This window comes from Pelodiscus sinensis, chromosome 14 (assembly GCF_049634645.1).
Source record: "Pelodiscus sinensis isolate JC-2024 chromosome 14, ASM4963464v1, whole genome shotgun sequence".
Classification (NCBI taxonomy): domain Eukaryota; kingdom Metazoa; phylum Chordata; order Testudines; family Trionychidae; genus Pelodiscus; species Pelodiscus sinensis.
Genome location: NC_134724.1, coordinates 18,556,512 through 18,573,902, shown reverse-complemented (window position 1 = coordinate 18,573,902; position 17,391 = coordinate 18,556,512). Strand labels below are relative to the sequence as shown.

General features: G+C 42.9%; 1 long non-coding RNA gene across 1 annotated transcript in view; it reads right to left on the bottom strand.

The window, feature by feature from the left end:
• Positions 1-669: 669 nt before the first annotated feature.
• Positions 670-17,391, bottom strand: part of LOC102450317 (uncharacterized) — a 34,600-nt gene continuing 17,878 nt past the window's right edge. Inside the window, exon 3 of the long non-coding RNA XR_333119.4 lies at positions 670-1,066. This is a non-coding gene — a long non-coding RNA (uncharacterized LOC102450317). The remainder of the gene's footprint in view (positions 1,067-17,391) is intronic.

The following is a 17,391-nucleotide window of genomic DNA, read 5'->3' as shown; positions in this document are numbered from 1 at the left end:
TTGGAAGTCCACGCCTTGTTAAATACTCAGCATTCAGCATCTACTTTCCTCTTCTTTTGATCAAATTCATTTTAAAATTCTCTCTCCACTGCAGAGCAGTGCACATAATAAAACGTGTGCGAAACCTGAGGGCTACTCAATTTTTCCCTCTCCACTCTCAATCCTTAAGCATAGCAACATATAACCAACCAATTGCTAGTAATGATAACCTACTGTACCGTGTTAGCCGATGAAATAAATGTATATCATCAAGTCCTTTGAATGCTGCTACTTCAGTGGAGTCTAGAGAACCATTTTAAGTATTAGCAGGACTGATACTTTGCAGGCCCCTGGGCAAGGTGGAGGATGCCCAGTGCTGGGACCCCAAAAGAGGTGGGGCCTCAGTTGGGAGAGACAGGCGTGGTAGTTATCTTCCCCCAGCCAGTCCATCAGCGCTGCCCACCCAATGCTACCTGGTGATCCAGGGGTGATTGATAGTGTTGTGGTGGTGGCCGTGGCTGTAGTTTGCCCACCTCTGCCATAGGTGCTCCAGTCTATCTTGCTAACCAGGAAAGCTGGATTTAATGATAAATGGTAATTTATACTAAAAATTGCAAAATATTCAGGTTGCTTCCAGTTCCAAGAGACTAGTCACTTACTTCAGATCAGTTGCTATTCTAGAATTTACACCAGTAGCCAATCCTGTAATAAATTAAAGATTTATTAACTAGGAAATACAAATGAGTTATTTAAAGATTAAAGCAAGCCGACGTACACACACAAATATGTTACAACCGGTGGTTCCTACAGGTAACAAATGTGGTAATCTGTCTGGTTAAAATGTCTTTCAGGGTGGTCCCTTGGGCAATCTCTGCTTCAGTTTAGTGTCTCTGTCTTTAAGAGCTCAGACAACAAAGAGATGAAGAATTTTCTTGTGACTCTCTTTTTAATCTTCTACATTTTGCCTTCCAGTCCACAAGTCCTTTGCATGGAGCATTTTGAATGTGCCACAGGGCAATTCACCAGTCCTTTGTATTGTGATGTTCCTTCATGGCTCATGGTCCAGTGAGAGGGATGGTTCCCGTGCCTGAATTTACAATTTCAGATCAGACATTGTTAAGATTATATAGCAAAACTTATGTATTTCCTTTATAGCATGGACTACAGGCATTACAAGTGAATAATGCATGCACCATATCAAATGCGCCCCCCTACAGTGATCCATAAAGCTGTGTGCTCAAGGGACAGGGAGCCATTGGAAGGAGAGGACAGAGTCATGGTGGGAAGGGGCAGGGCTTGCGGCTTGGTAATGGACAGCAGCCTCCCCCCCGTTCACCTGAGAATCCTAGGCTAGACTGCACAATTGCTCCGGCTAGTACTAGCCCATGGGCTGGGAGTTTGAGTCCTGGTCTATAGGCTGCAGAGACCCGGTGGCTGATTTGGAGACCCGCACAGAGTCAGGGAAGTTAGGAAGCCTAACATAGCCCTGGGACCTCCACTGCACTGCCAATTAGGCTTTTAATGGTCCAGGTAGTGGTGCCAAGTGGAGACACCTTTTTTTAACCTAGCTCTCTGGCTGAAAACTGGATGCTTGGCAACATCTTACACAAGATGACCTGTGGGCCTGCTTCAGCCATGAAAGCACCAGCTGTCTCCCTGTCTGCCCTGCCCGGCACTCTGGAAAGCTGGGTGCAGGGCCCCGTGTGTGTTTGTGAACACTGAGAGCCTAGAAGGGTGGGAGACAGGCTCCTCATGCTGCCCACCCCCAGTAGCTCCCATTTGCTAATTTTGACCAATAGCAGCTGCCTATTTGCAGGACAGGCAGCATGTGAACTGCCCTTCCTCCCTCATCCCCCGGACTCATAGTATTCAGTTTAGAGCAATAAACATGGCTCCTGCAACTCCCCTGAGCATGTACGTGGGCTGGAAGGCAGGGACTTGGGCTAAGGAACCTGCTGGGCTGCTGACTTGGAGCCAAGCAAGGTCTCCTAGACAGAGCCTATTTCTGGACCCAAGCCCTACCCTCCCTTCCCCAACTCTCTGCCCCCTTCTGCCCTCCTATCCCATGTAACTCAAACTTTCTACACGCCAGCTCCAGCTCTCATTCACCTTCCCAGACACTGCATCCCCTCCTACACCCCTCCTCTAGTCACAACCCCCTCCCAGATCCTGCACCCCCTCCTCAGCCCAGTCTATTGCCCCAGGTCAGGTCCTCTACTCCACTCAAACTCCCTCCCAGACCCCACACCCCAGTCACTTACTGTGACGGGGAAGAAGCTCCCCGCACTGACATAGTCGCCGAGGCGCCGGGCGGCGCGGCCAGGTGGAACCCCGGGAAAAGCGCTCGGTGGGAACCGAGTCCGGGGGACAAGGAGGCAGATGGGAAGGTGCGCACTACGGCGGGCGCGCCGTACGTGGCGGGCAGTAGGACCCGGGAGGAGACGGACGGGGGAGGCGGGGAGGAGCGGCACATCCCGGGCGTGCCGGGTCAAAAGGGGGAGGGGCCGGAAGGGAAGGGGGGCTGCCAGCATTACCTCTGCTCCCGCAGGCAACCCGGAGCACGCAGCCAGAGGACCGGAGGAGGAGCGCCGGACTCCCGCAGCCCAGGCCCAGTGTGAGACCTCCCAACCCGGGGCCCCTAGGACGGGGACAGGCAGCGGATGGCTCTGACCCCCCCACCCGGGGAGGACAGACGGCCGAGCCCGCTGGAGAGCCAACCCCCGTTGCCGGCTCGTGAGTGGGGCCAAGGGTGGGGAGCCGCTTCCCGCCCCCGGGCTGAGGATAAGCCCGGGCGCAGCGGTAGCTGCCCCAGGGGCAGAAACCAAAGGGACAGAGACCAAAGGACAGAGACTTGGGGGAAGAGACTGAAGGGGAGAGGCATGGGTGCGCGGAGAAACGGGGGACCCCAGAGCCTAGTCCGCTCGACCTCGCCACACTTACCCCAAGTTCCCTTCTGTACCCAACCTCCTCCCCAGACTTCCACACCTCCTCCATTAATAGAATATAAGAGTGTGGCCCTCGACCACTTACCAAATTCTTGGAGTGGCCCCCCTATCAAAAATTGTTACCCATCCCTGTGTTAATGCCTTGAGGTAAGAAAGAAAAGGATTCTTCTAACAGAATTGTTTTGAGTGTTGGAGATATCTAAAGCAAAATGCAGGACAATGTAGCACTTTAAAGACTAACAAGATGGTTTATTAGATGATGAGCTTTCGTGGGCCAGACCCACTTCTAAAGCTCTGATCTTAATGATTTTTTTTAAAATTCTGTGTTACTAATTAATACATGGTAAACTGTATTGCATTAAGGCCAGATCTTTGCTATCTGGTAGATTTCTAGCTCTTATGAGTCAGAAGCAGCAAGTACAAGGTGTGATGCTAGCTGTTTTGTAGGATGAAATCTTATTTGCAAGATCTTTGAAACATGCATCTGTCTGCTAGAAAGGATGATATATGTACTTCAAGATCTCAAGAGGTAGCCGTGTTAGTCTGTAATTAAAAAAACCCAACAATGGTCCTGTAGCATCTTAGACTAACAAAAATATATAAATATTACAAGCTTTCATGGGAACAACCTACTTCTGCCAAGGATAGTGTTAATTTTCTTTTTATTTGATTTCATATTAAATAATCATAAGCTTGCTCCTTCATTATCGCTGGTTTTAATATATTTTCTTCCACACACTTGGACTATATAAAATATATATTTATATCTATGGTTTTTGTTTGTACTGGAGGGTACACATCCACACAATATTGGTGGTGCCCATAAGAAATTTCAACCCGCCTAAAAGAAAATTCAACTCGCCCATAAATGGAAAGTCTTAGCGGGAACACTGCCTGCAACTTCAGTTTTGTCCATTGCAACCACACACAACATACACAAGAATTAAGCGTGCATGTGCGTGCAGGTCAGGGCCTATTTATGGGGTTCCTGTTATTCCACTGACTTCAGCAGAATGATTGGTTGGGCCATAGAGGGCATGCATATTGGTTTCCAGCATTAGAGAATGATCTTTTTAAAAAAAAATTTTGAAGGTTTGGATTTTTTCTTATGATAGTTTATGAACCTAGCTCTTTTCTTTTCTTATCTCTAGCATCAGTTTACTTTGCAGAGATGTTACTACTGACTGCTCAGCAGATGGCTGGGGAGGAATATTCATGTTGGCATACTGATCTGACTTGCTTTGATTGACAGAAGCTGGAATATTGGAGAAAGAAGTACTGCTCTCATACCTGCACAAATTGCTTTTTCTTTGCGACTGTGAAAATTGTAATGTTTCAGACAAATGATTGGAGGGGGGCGGGGTGAGGTTGGAGGAGGGTGAGGACATGCTTTGGATACAATGATAAGAACTTCAGGAATAAGCACAAAAGATTTATTACTTAGTCTCTTTTTGGGATCACAGATTGTTTGCAAACAACTTACAATTTTCTTTCAACTTATTTGTCTGAAATATGTCTACAGATAACTCTTGAGCTGTGTATCTTTTGCAAACAGCCTACTGGATGCATTTGAAACAGAACATTTGTTTCACTTTGATTAAACTAAAGGTCACATGTCTTCTAATTTTTGATTAAAATTTACTGTTCCCGCTAATATGCCTGCCAATAAACTCATTCCTTAAAGTAGCTCTGGAAAGGGACCACATAGAATTTGATGACAAGTTAAGTGAATTACTTTTTTATTGAAGCAAATATTAATGGAAAGTTAGTCTCTTAGTTTTAAAGCTAGGTTTTTCACTAATGCTTGGATGCAACTCCCTGTTACCTTTCCATTTGGCCAACTCTCCTCTTTTCATCATTTTATGGGCTTTCACTGATTGGCACCAGAAAATGGCCAGTTTCCTGAAAAGTAAATAGGCTTTTTTCAATATGAAATGGTCAGACCTGAGCAGAACAGGAAATACGAGAAATCTCACTCAAGTCTCTTCTCACAAGGTTCCTGCCTTATTTTCCAAAAGACCGGATAATGAGCTGAACTTTTGAGTGCCTCTCCTCAACCAAATCTCAAACTTTTTTTGAAGTCTGCTTATGCTTTAAAAAAAAAAAAAATCACAGCTCTGAGACCCCCCCCCCCCGACAGTTTTTAAATGAAAGGATATATTATTCATTCACTTTCAGCCAAAAAAAGTAACACTTCCTCCTGTTTTGGTCACTCTGATTTTTGTTTTTGTTTTGCAGTTACACAAAGCATACATTTAAACCTCCAGTCTGGGTCTCTAGGCACCTTTGCCACATTGTTTGCATTACTGCTTGTATTTTTACAAAACCAACTCCCCCTGAAATTCTGAGGCCAATGGTGATTCGAGACACTTAATTTGTATAAGTTAACTCTTCCACCGCTTGCTCTCCTGCATGTTCTATGCTGCCACGAGTCCTCTCTGCAATGTCAAATCAAACTGTTAGGGAAGAGATTGAGTTCAGATGGAGATGAAGCAGCAGCATTAGGCAAATACCCAAGAAAAATGTTTTGTTTTGTGCAAATATTGAAAACTAAAAAACGATCAGAAATAATTGAACAGGCCATTTACGTGCATCATTTCCCAGGAAAAATCTAAACAATCATACACCATTATTATTCGGAATAAGCAGAGAAAAAATTTTGCTACTGACCCCAATTCTCAAATCCAGCAAGACAAATGCTGATATTAAACCCTTCATATCACTTGTTAAAACTAAATAGACTAAACATGACTCAGTTTTCAAACTGGCTACATTTTGGAGACCTGTCAGGCTTAGTCTCCTTTTCCCTAAATTGCACCCAGGGCTATTTACAACACTACACAACTAATTTCTAGCATATGTCACTTACTGGGTGACTCTGTCCTTTACTAAATAAAATTTCTTCAAGCTGGGGAAAAAGTTCACTAATCTGGGTTTTTTTGGTTATGCTAAATTCACTTTTAAAACAATCTAATTCTTTTTCACTGGTAGCTTGGAGCTAGAACAATGCTACAAACTGAAGCTAAAGATGCTTGCAGGTTCATGAAAGGGCAGGTTGCTTCCTTACCATGCTTGCTTGTCTTTAATGATGGATGGGTTCCATCTGGTTCAGAAGAATGATGGAATGAGGAAACTTCACAAGGTTCAGAACTTATGCTTAGCTGAGCATGTGAGATGCAGTAGATGGAAGTTTGAATCATTATCCAGAGCCCAAGATCCATGTACTAGACTTCATTTCCTGCTATCTGCACTCAACTAGGGATGTGAATGACTAGTCAACTATCCAATAAGCAAATGCTTATCTGATAGTCAACAGGCTAGTCAACTAGTCGCTCCACCCCCCCTTTGCTGCCTCCAACAGAAAGAGGCAGTAAGGGGGGGGGGAGGAGGAGTAAAGAAGGGGGCACTGCAAAGCGGCAGTGCTACATGGAGCCTGGGGCCAGACCCCGGACTCCACATGGCGCTGCCGCTTTGAAACACCGTGTGCAGCCTGACATGGGCTCCTCATGGCATTTCAAAGTGGCAGCACCACAGGGAGCCTGGGGTCAGTGGGGGAGTCCCCAGCTGATCCAGGGCTCCACATGGTGCTTTCACCTTTGATGTGTAGCAACAGTCCTAGGGTTGTTGCTACACTTCAACGGTGGAGGCGCCCTATCGACTAATCAAATAGTTGATGCAAAATACTTAGTCTATTCAATTAGTCAATTACTCAGTATTTAACAACCCTAGACTCAACATGTCCTCACTTGGTATTTTCTGTTCTGAAATCTACCCTCTTCAGCATGTGCTCCTTTGAACAATGAATATCCGTAGATAGTCTGAATGCAGGAGTGCCTTTTGGTTGTAAGACTTCAAATTAGTATCACCAGGGATTGGATCAAAGTCCACTGAAAGACTCCCATTTACTTCAATAGGCTTTGGCTCAGGCCCAATATGTGTCCTTTCTTACTTATGCCCTTGAGGGTGCATTTTTTTGAAGCTCTTGAGAGCATGAACCCAGATCTTCACTAGGTGAGTGAAACAGTATGGTTGAGGATAGGATGGGGCAGTGAATGAGAAAGGGAGATGGTGGTTAATTGGCAATGTTCTGTGTTCTACAATGGCTTACTTTTGTGCCAGATGCCAGTTTTCTTGGTTACATCAGCATCTGTGTCCTTGTGTTTAGTGCTGGTGGGGAAAATATCAGCTTAAATATTAAAAGTTGATTGATATTAATAAGATACTGGCATTTCTGGGTGTGGGGAATTACTCTTCATATTTTTCCATCTGTTTGTACTCCAGTAAGTTTCATATTTAGGGTGAGGGGAAGATTTTGAATGTATCTATAAAATATTATGATTTCAAACATTTGGAACTTAAATATACAAGGCTACGTCTAGACTGGCCCCTTCTCCAGAAGAGGCATACAAAGCAGGCAAGTCAGAATAGGGAAATCCGCGGGGGATTTAAATATCCCCCATGGGATTTAAATAAACATGGCCGCCGCTTTTTTTCCAGCTTGGTGAAAAGCCGGAAAAGAGCGTCTAGACTGGCGCGATCCTCCGGAATAAAGACCTTTTCCGGAGGATCTCTTATTCCTACTTGCAAGGAATAAGAGATCCTCCAGAAAAGGGCTTTATTCTGGAGGATCGCACCAGTCTAGACGCTCTTTTCCGGCTTTTCACCAAGCTGGAAAAAAAGCGGCGGCCATGTTTATTTAAATCCCCCGCAGATTTCCCTATTCTGACTTGCCTGCTTTGCATGCCTCTTCTGGAGAAGGGGCCAGTCTAGACGTAGCCACAGTGTATAACTTGTTTTAGATTTTTTTTATTCAAAATGCCAACTAAGGGAAATGAAAGAAATCCATGTACAGTGGGCTAACAGGTAGTTGTACTTCCTAAAGGAACCCTTCAAGAGGTCAGTCAACAATAAGTGGTAAGAACTGTACTCTGAGCATTACATTTGGCGTAAAACTGGACTAATGCAGTGGTGAGTCAAGGCTATTATGTTTGGAATAGAGTACTTTTTAGGAAAGAAAGGTGGGGGAAGGTAATTTTTTTTTTATTATTGGACCAACTTCTGCTGATGAAAGAGAAAGTTTCAGAGCTACACAATCTCTGTAAACAAGACAAGAGATTGTATAATAATTGTACTCGCAGAGAGTGCTGTTTAAATATGATCAAAATGTTAAGTTTCCCAGACCTGGAAAAAAGCTCTACAAGTTCAGAAGCTTGTCTCTCTTCAACAGAAGTTGGTCCAATAAAAAGATTTTTACCTCATCTACCTTCTCTCCCAAAATATTAATTACTGTGCAGGCAAATGGCTTTTTAAAAACCTTGACTGCAATGCCTTGCATTTTGGTACATGGCAACTAAATAGGAAAAGTTTTGAAACACTTTCAAATGGTGGTTTTAAAAGATCTAGCTCACATTCATGTTGATTTTGTGCCGAATTGTATTTGGGTGTCCAGATTTATAATGGCAACACTAATACAACCTTCAATAGCACAACGATAGTCCAAAAGTTACTGAATAAAAATGTTCATAAACTGAGTCATCTGAGTAAAGGTTCTGTATTGTTGTTCAAACAGGAACCAACAGTTTTGAACTTTTTAGTAGTTAGAGGAAAGGGCATGGCAAGTCCCTGGTTTTAATCAAACATGTTGGTAAGATTTATTTAATGTTAAGTAGATTTAAATGCTTTTCATGTCCTTGAAGAAATCACAGCAATCTCTTGGGGTGCCTATATCAAATTTAACAGCAGTTGTAGACCTTACAATCTCATTAAACAACCTCTGGAGAGTTCCTGTTTGCTAGGTTTTTTTTAAAAAAAACCAGTGAAAATGTAAGTAGGCAGTTGAAATGTGCTTAGGATAAAGAAGATAGGCTCTTGAATACTTCAGAGTGACACATTAGAAGTGTTGCAATATTCAGTAGAATCAATGAGAATAAATTAGACATTATGTTAAGTACAATATAAGAGTCAGTCATTTACAGCTGTCTAGTGAAAACAAGATAATAAAAGCAAAGATCAATTACCCGGAAGCCAGCATTATTGCTTTCTGTGCTCCCAACATGTTGCATAAATATAGTGTCAAATGTATTACAGCTGTTCCTTTAGTAACTACAATAAATGCAATAGTAGTTAGGATGTAGTAAGAGATGAATATCTTCTGTCTGGCATGAAATATTTAATTAGAGATCCTTGCTCTGCTGGTGCTGGAAGGTCCAATCTCTTACATCTAAGAGTGTTCAATAGAAACATAGATCTAAATGCTATCAGGGTTATGTCTGGAAAGTTTCTTCTGAAATATACATAGAAATGCTTGAATCCATTTTAATTACAAATATCAGGTTCCTTGAAAACTCTCTTCAGAATGATGAGATAGTCCAGATGAAATAATTGCCTAGAGTTAGGGTTGACACAGGGGGAGGGGAGCTTATTCCTCCAGGGGCTGTGCTATTGACAGTGTTGAATGAATGAAATTGGTGTTTCTTAGACTTTCTGTGCATGTCCTCAAATGCGTGAATGAGATCGATGCTCTTATATTAAAAATCCTGGCGGGAATTAGGACTGCTGATGTATTAAATAGGAAATGAGTGGAAATACTTTTTAAAAATGTTTTAATATGGAAAAAAAAACCTCATTCCTTTCCTCTTATTAATTTCTGCAAAATGCTGCCCAGGATAGTTCCTTGATAAATGCTGAATGCGACCTCTTGTTTTCTATGGTGTGGTAACACAAAATAAGCAAACTCAAGGTCATCTGATCCTGCAGTGGTAATCCAGGGGAACTTTTTTTAAAAATTTTCCTCACAGGTTTTATAAACCTAATTTTCTCTTGAAGTCCTACATGGGAGGTGGAACTGGCTTATAGAACTTGGAATCAAATATCCTGTGGAGTGATCATGCTCTGAAAGAGTATATTCAAATTTAGCATCAGACACCCCACCAACCGACTCACTGGGCTCCTGGGCAAAGTGGAGAGGAGGCTGGCTCTGTGCTCCCAGAAGTTGCAGGGCCTTGGGTGGAAGGAATGGGGTGGGGGCAGCCAGCCCTCAGTGTTGCCTAGAGCATGCTGCTTCCCCTCCTCAGTAGCGTGCTGCTCGTGGCTCTGCAGCGTGCCTCGGTGGGTTCCAATGTGGATTTAAAGGGCCGAGGGCTCCAACAGCCAGTGGTACCACACTAGCGGTGGCAGTGGCCAGGAGCTGCTGGGTGCGAAGGATCTGTTGTTGGACCCGATACTTTCATAATACACCAGAAAATGCAGATCTATGAATTTATATAACAAGTGCAATCACATGGATATGGGGTAGATGGACAGGAAAATGCAGTTTTTGTCCTTAGAAGCAAATATGCAAGGTCACTAAACTACAGTAAACACGATGGGTATGTCTAGACTATATTGTTTTTTCGGAAAAAACTGCCCTTTTTTCGAAAAAAACTTCCCCTGTGGCCACACTGCAATCGTGTTCTTTTGAAATTAAATCGAAAGAACGCAGGGTGTTTTTTTTTTACATCGGTAAACCTCAAATTACGAGGAAGAATGCCTTTTTCAAAAGAGCTCTTTAGAAAAAAGGCGTGTGTGGTCGCAGAACAGGGACTCTTTTTGAAAGAAGAGGCAACTGAAAAAAAGCACAGGTGCCCTGGTGGCTATTCTGTGAATAGCAATCAGGACTTTCTTTCGAGAGAGAGTGCATGCAGTCTGGATGCTTTCTTTCGAAAAAGCAGATCGCTTTTTCAATCCGGTTTTGAGGTGTGGACATTCACACCTCAACAGAAGAAAAAACGTCTTTCAAAAGAAGCTTGCAGTCTAGACATACCCTATGTGCTCAGAATGCCACATTACAGAGGCTTTATAGTGAGAGTGTGTCTTTAAAGTTTGAGGTGTGGATATTTTGGCAGCACACTTTGGCCTTTGTGCAAAAGGTATGGGACACCAAGCACACTGCAAATTTCACATAAAACCCCCTTGTATAATGGACTTTCATAGTTAGCCCAGTAGTGCAGTACCAAAAGATGTGGTTAATTTCTGGGAAGTGATTTTGTTTTCCAGCATGCAAGAACCCTAATTTTGCCCTTCCAATACACTATTACCAGTGCATTCATCATGCAGCATACATATCTGTTGATGAAACCTACTCCCCTGCTTCTGCTACTGTAATGAGATGCATAGCTGGTACAGGAAAATAGGGGATGGCCAGTGTTCCCTCTAATTTTTTTCACCCCCGAGTGGAATGAATTGTGTTACGTCCACAAATGAGGAAGTGATGGGTGACACATCACCTTCATATTAGTGGGAAAAAAGCCTGTGATGGAGTGGGGTTTGAGTGTGTGGGAGGGGTGCAGATGTGTGAGGGCTCTGGCGGGTGGGTGTGTGAAGGCTCTGGAGTGGGGAGGGTGTTGGGGATTGGGCTTATCTGGGCAGCTCCCTTCTGGGGATGGCAAAGAAGGGCCCTTTTTCCCCTGGCCACGGCAGCTCGGAGAGGCTCCTCCTTGCCGGTCCTGGCAACTTTGGAGCTTGGGGAGAGAGATCTCTCTCCCTGAGGGGAGCTTAATGGGAAGCTACCCGGCTGCACAGCTTAGGGTGATGTCTGATTGGGAAGAGTCCTAGAAAATATACCATGCACTGGTAGAAGTTTCAGAGTCACCGCTGCAAAACAAAGTAGTTGGCTACCACGGTTGTTATGAGCATGTTATCAAAGAAGAACCAAAAAACCCAACAGAGGGCAAGTGCACGCACTCACAAAAGTGTGATCTCATTAAAGACTCTCCATTAATGGATGGTGGGGAGAGGACAGAATTCGTTCCAAACAAATTGGGGGCCATCACACGGTGATTCTCCAACCAGATTTGCTGAACTGCACATCACGAAGAATTCTCTGTGCAAAACTGGCTCCTCCTTTGGTTAGCACTTGCAAAAAGAGTACTCATTGTAGCCTCAAACAGATTTACATTTTTTCCTTAAAGTAGTCTAAATGGACTTGCACCCGGCATAGAAATATCCCTCTCCTTCCTTCTTTTATGTCATATGGCAGTCCCCAGTGCAGCAGCTGGCCCACTCAACAAGCTGCTACTGCAGAACTATGGTAAGCAAAGGATTCTTGGAATATGGTCTTACAAGAAAAGCATGCTGTTTTGAGGGTCCCTGCAGGTAAAAGTTTGGCTTTGGTGTGGATAAAGAAAAATAGGTTGGCATCTGTTGAATTTGTCTACAGAATAGATACTGTGCAGTTTGGTAGCCAGATGGTATTGCAGCCTCTTGCTCCACCAGACAGCTATCTATGGAGCTTATTACAATTTCAGAAAAATCTTAAGAAGACAATAGCTGTAGAGCACAACCATGGATAAATACAGCTAGTGACTATAGAATCATTTAAAAATGAGTATAGCTGTGTTTGCATCCCTTTCTCACCCTGGTCAAATTCTCTCACGTTAAGGTTATACTCCTTCGGTCTCTCCTGTTCCTATCTGGAGTTGTTTAATTTAAAAAATGTTAAGGGGAGCAATAGAAGTGTTTCCTTCCCCTGGTGAAGGATCCCAATTTCCTCACCTTTATCCTAAATCTTAAGACTTGGGTATCAGTTGGCTGGATCTCCCTTGTGTCCCTTTAACAGTGGCCATTTCCTGTCACATATGTTGACCAGAGCCATACTGTGCTTTGTAATCTAACCAGCAGATAATGAGAGTGCCAACAGGTTGTGTGGGTTTGTGTGTGTGTGTGGTTATTTTTTTTAACATAATAGGTCTCTAGAAATGCAGCTATCTATCTTCATTGTTGGATTAAGCATTATTTTGGAGAACATTTCTGTTTATTTGAAAATATCTTTCCTGGATAGCATGCTCTAGAATCATTCTCTGTATATATGTTGTTTGACTATCTTCTGTTAAGCCTTTCTTCCTACTTACAGCACCTTAAGTGAACTGCATCTTGCAATTTACGAGCAGGAATTTAAATGATCTGAATCTCCTGTATCTAATTGAAACGAAGAAGGCCTCATTATTTGCTGTTCCTTTCTCATTGATCTCTAGCCTTGAAACTCTTGTGTTCTACAGTGTTGTCAAAGACAATTACAGAACATAAATAAATGTTAGGGTTCTAACACTGATCCCAGGAGCTCACACTAATGTCTCTTTCCAGCTTGTAAGGCTTATTTAGGGCTCTGATTTGTTTCCTGAATCTAACCCTCTGTGCCAGTTTTCCATGACAGTTTGTGCTTTCAGAATGACAGTAAAACCACATTTGGTTAACTGCTTTACAAAATTTAAGCATTTTCAAGGGAGTACTCAGAGATTTTGCTTGTTTAGCTTCTATTAAAAGCCATGGGACTAACACTGCAAACACCCTACATGATACCTTATAAATTCTCCTTTTCAAAAGTCTAATCTGAGAAGTTTCAAAAAACTGGGAGAAACATGGTAGTTTCCATTTGAAGTCCGCTGGGACTGCAGCAAATAAAGGGTTAAACTATTTCCTCCTCCTCCTCCTCCCCCCCCCAAAAAAATTTCCTCATTTAGATCATTAAAATTTACTTACACTTTTTAAAACAGCATCTAAGATTTTCCAAAGGAATGACATCAAACAGTGTAGTCCAAAGTTTTCCAGTATGTTGACAGTCTTAAAAGAAGGCATTATATGTTACTCACATCCTAGACCCCAGGAATCACTTAAACTAAGCATATAGATTTAAAAAGCCTGGTTAAAGCTTCAAAAAGTGTTTATCTCCATGTCTTTGTGTAACATTGGGGGAAGTATTATACTTGCCCTATTTTTATAACTATTTCTGTTATATGGGAATTCCTTATTTGCTTTTCTGGAAAATGAAATTGTTTTGATCATTGAAAGAAATTTCCACCTTTAATACATAGTTGCTGTATCTGCAAGTTCTTAGAAAAGAGATTGTCTCTTATTCTTGTTTCTCAGTTCCTAGCATCCACATAAGGTGTTGCTAGAGCCAATTGGAAGGAGGTGTACTAAGCTACAGCTCTCTAGTGCTTAAGAGAGGGTGCTGTGCCTGAATCTAGGGCCCAGCTCTCCAGCTGTGCCATTTAACTTCCTCCTGTAAGAGGACCGATATCCTAGAGTAGTCCAACAAAAAACCAATATGCTTCTGTAGCCCACAAGAAGCAGAATCCTCGGCCTTGAGAAGCCAAAAAGGAGGAAAAGTACCAGCCTTCTCCTTTCTCAGTGGGTGGGAAGCAGGGCTGCCGACAGGGACAGAGGGAAGGGGACAACTGCCCCAGGATCCAGCCATTCTAAAGGACATGGGGTTCCTGGCCACCATTGCTGCTACTGCAACAGCAACAGCGGCCAGAGCCCCAGACCCTTTAAATCACTGCTGGAGTGCCACGCGATGTACTCTGGGCAGCTCGAAGGACGGGGGTGGAGCAGCACAGTGTGCCCTGAGTGGCGTTGAGGGCTGGCTGCCCCAGCCCTATCTCTTCTGCTTGAGTCCCCACCCCCTTTCTAGAGAATGGTGCTCCCCACCTTGCCTAGAGGCCCAGCATAACTGTTGGCTCCCATCTTGGGAAGTCAAGCTCACAAGCGACAGCCCTGGTCAGCATTCCCAGCTTGCAGAGCCCAGGGAATGCTAAGTTATAGTTCTGATCCTTCAGAGTGGCACCTGGCTCTGAGCAGGGATCCTCCTTTTTAAGGATTGCCCATTTTCAGGTTTGACAAGCCATACAGGTGCACCAAAGGAGGTCAGGCTTTCCTGACTAGAGTGGGAATCTGCCTTAGCATGGGAGGGAAGGTATACTTCACCTTAAACTCCTATGACAGGAGAAAACTATCCCCAAGGACAGCCAAATCAATGACTCTCCCAGTCTCCCAGTTCACTGAAATCATTAATGTGCATTGGTGCTGGCTGAATGGAAATCAGACTGGATTTTCCCCATTACAGTGCAGAACAGGTGTTGTTTACTCTGCTGAAGGGGGGCATTTTTAAAAAACATACATCACAAAAGCCTGTGGAAATTTTCTTCTAAATAGATCTCTTCATGTCCTATATTACTTTTTTTCTAGTATTTACCACTCCTTAATTCCCTGAACCACAAGCTTCTAGAGCCTGGCATATTGCTGACCCTGGTTATTGAAGCAGGCAGACAGGAGAGTTATTTATTGCAGCATTCTAATTTGCTGTTTTTTGTCACTCTTCAAAAAAGAGACTATACAAGTGAAAGTTGTTTAATACCTTTCATTCCCATGGTATTGAAAATATTCAATATAAAATAAGTCTCTTGTTTTTACTTCAGCTAAACATTGTATGGTGGGGTGGGGAAAGGCAGTGCTAGGTAGTAAGATACAGCCATGAGAGGTCATATTTTAAGCTTTCTGCTCCAGTGGGGAGACAATATAGTATAGTATGAGAAGCTATTTGTCTTTCCAGGTCTGTGCCCACATCAGGAAAGAACTAATTCTCGAGAGCTCCTACACGAGGCTCTCCTGGTGGGTGGCAGAAGCCAGAATATGCTACTATCTCCAGATAAAAGATGGATTTTGGCATGGAAAAGAAGGGCAGAATAGGCCTATAAGTAGCTACAAATTCTCCCTAGCACTTGAATTATCACAAATTGTGTCCAGGAACTTCCATGGAGATGAAAGCTTCCAAGAGTTGGTGTACCTGTTTCAAAGTATTTATTATGAGAGATAATTGGCAGTTATCTTGACTATAGGCTTTGGGAAGTGATCAAATAGAAACTTGTCTGCAGCAAATTGTTTTAATGATCAGCATAAATGTATTTTAATTTGGATTAATTGCAGGCTGGGAAGACTTTTCCTGCAGTTTATTTAGAAGTAAATGTAATCCATAATGAATATAACTAAATTTCAGTCTAAATAAATAGGTCAAGTCTTCCTCCCCACAGAAGACTTGCTGTGTTTATAAAATGTACACAAAGCCCATGCATATGCTATACCTTAAGGTATTCACGTAATGACAAAAGATCACTTTTTCATTTTCAAACCATCACCAAGGGATTGCAAAGCAATCAAACTTTAACAGCCAATTAATCTCTCTAGATGATGTTTGTGTAGCACTTAACCAGTTTCAGTAAATTAGATCCCCGTAGGCTGGGCTGTTACATTGATAGAAATGTTACTGCTAGCTGGAGGCATTCATTTACTAGTTTGTAAGAGCAGCAGTATTGAGGACTCATGAGCATATGGAAACAAACTCTCTGCACCTTTTCAAAAGAAATGCTGGTTGTAAAAATTAGGAGGTTGTGGGAGTTGCTCTGCATGGAGCCTTGGTAAACTAAATAGGTAATCAGTTCTGCTGGACTCAAGAGACTGCTGTTATGTCCCCTGTGAGAAAGAGGAAATCCATTGGGAGGCAGCTGTGAATGATAAAAAAAGTAATAATGCTACACCACAGTGCCAACTTAAGACAATCTGTTAAAGGAACAGACTTGCTTAAAATACTCTTTGTATGTACCCAAGCAAAATACATCTTAAAATCAATTTAAATTTAATGTTGTATAGAAAGACCAAACCCAGTAAGGGATAAGTTTCTACTACATAAGATAAAATAAGCTAGAAATCTGACCCTGTTTAATGTAGCATATTTGCCACTTTGAATTGTTTTTCTTCCCAGCTGTGATGACTTATTTCTAAACAGTGTCTAGTTGATAAATTAATGAATTGTTAGATGCCTTCCATTCCAAATTAAGACATAAGATACAGTTTAGGGCAGGGGTGAGGAACCTTTCTTGGCTTGGGGCTGCTGACCTACAGAAAAATCAGTTAGGGGCCCACACACAAGTAAGAAGCAAAAAACCCCTCACTGTTATGGCTCCTAAGAAGCAGAAAGACACTCCCCACATTCTCCTCACATACTAGAGCCTGGGGGGTGGGGGAGCAGCTAGTAGATTTTGTGTGCTCTAGCTCCACAGAGAGGCTGTGGGGGTCTGGAGTGCCAGAGTGGGCTCCTCAAAGCTGGGGGAGGAGCTCTGAGCCTTGGGGGTTAGATCCAGGCAAGCCAGGGGCTGCATCTGGCCTCTGGGCCTTAGGTTCCCCACCCCTGATTTAGAAGCTTGCAATAGGAGCTCCCTCTAAAAAATGAAATGTATTCCATTTCAACTGTTACCAAAATCAGTTGATAAAGGAGATATGGGAAGAGAAGATTCTCTAAATATAGACATTTTTGTTCAAATGAGACAAAAATAGACTCATCTGGCTACACAAATGCCCATTCCCTACACTTACCCATCACTAATTGTTCATTACTGACAGGCAGGAGGCCAGGGCTGAAAAAAAAATAACTGCACTTGTAAAATTAGTATGTGTACAAGTAAGTCTCCTAAGGCAGCATTTTGTTAGCCAGCTGCTACTAGTAAAATTCTGACCATGACTTCATAAAACAAATACATAATCTCACTGCCAATAAAATTGGTAGAAAAATCTGAGGTTGGAGATGGCAGTGTTGTGAAGCAATCCTGCCAAGCTCATACTTGTCGGGGACTTGTCCTAGGAGGGATGTCATATACAG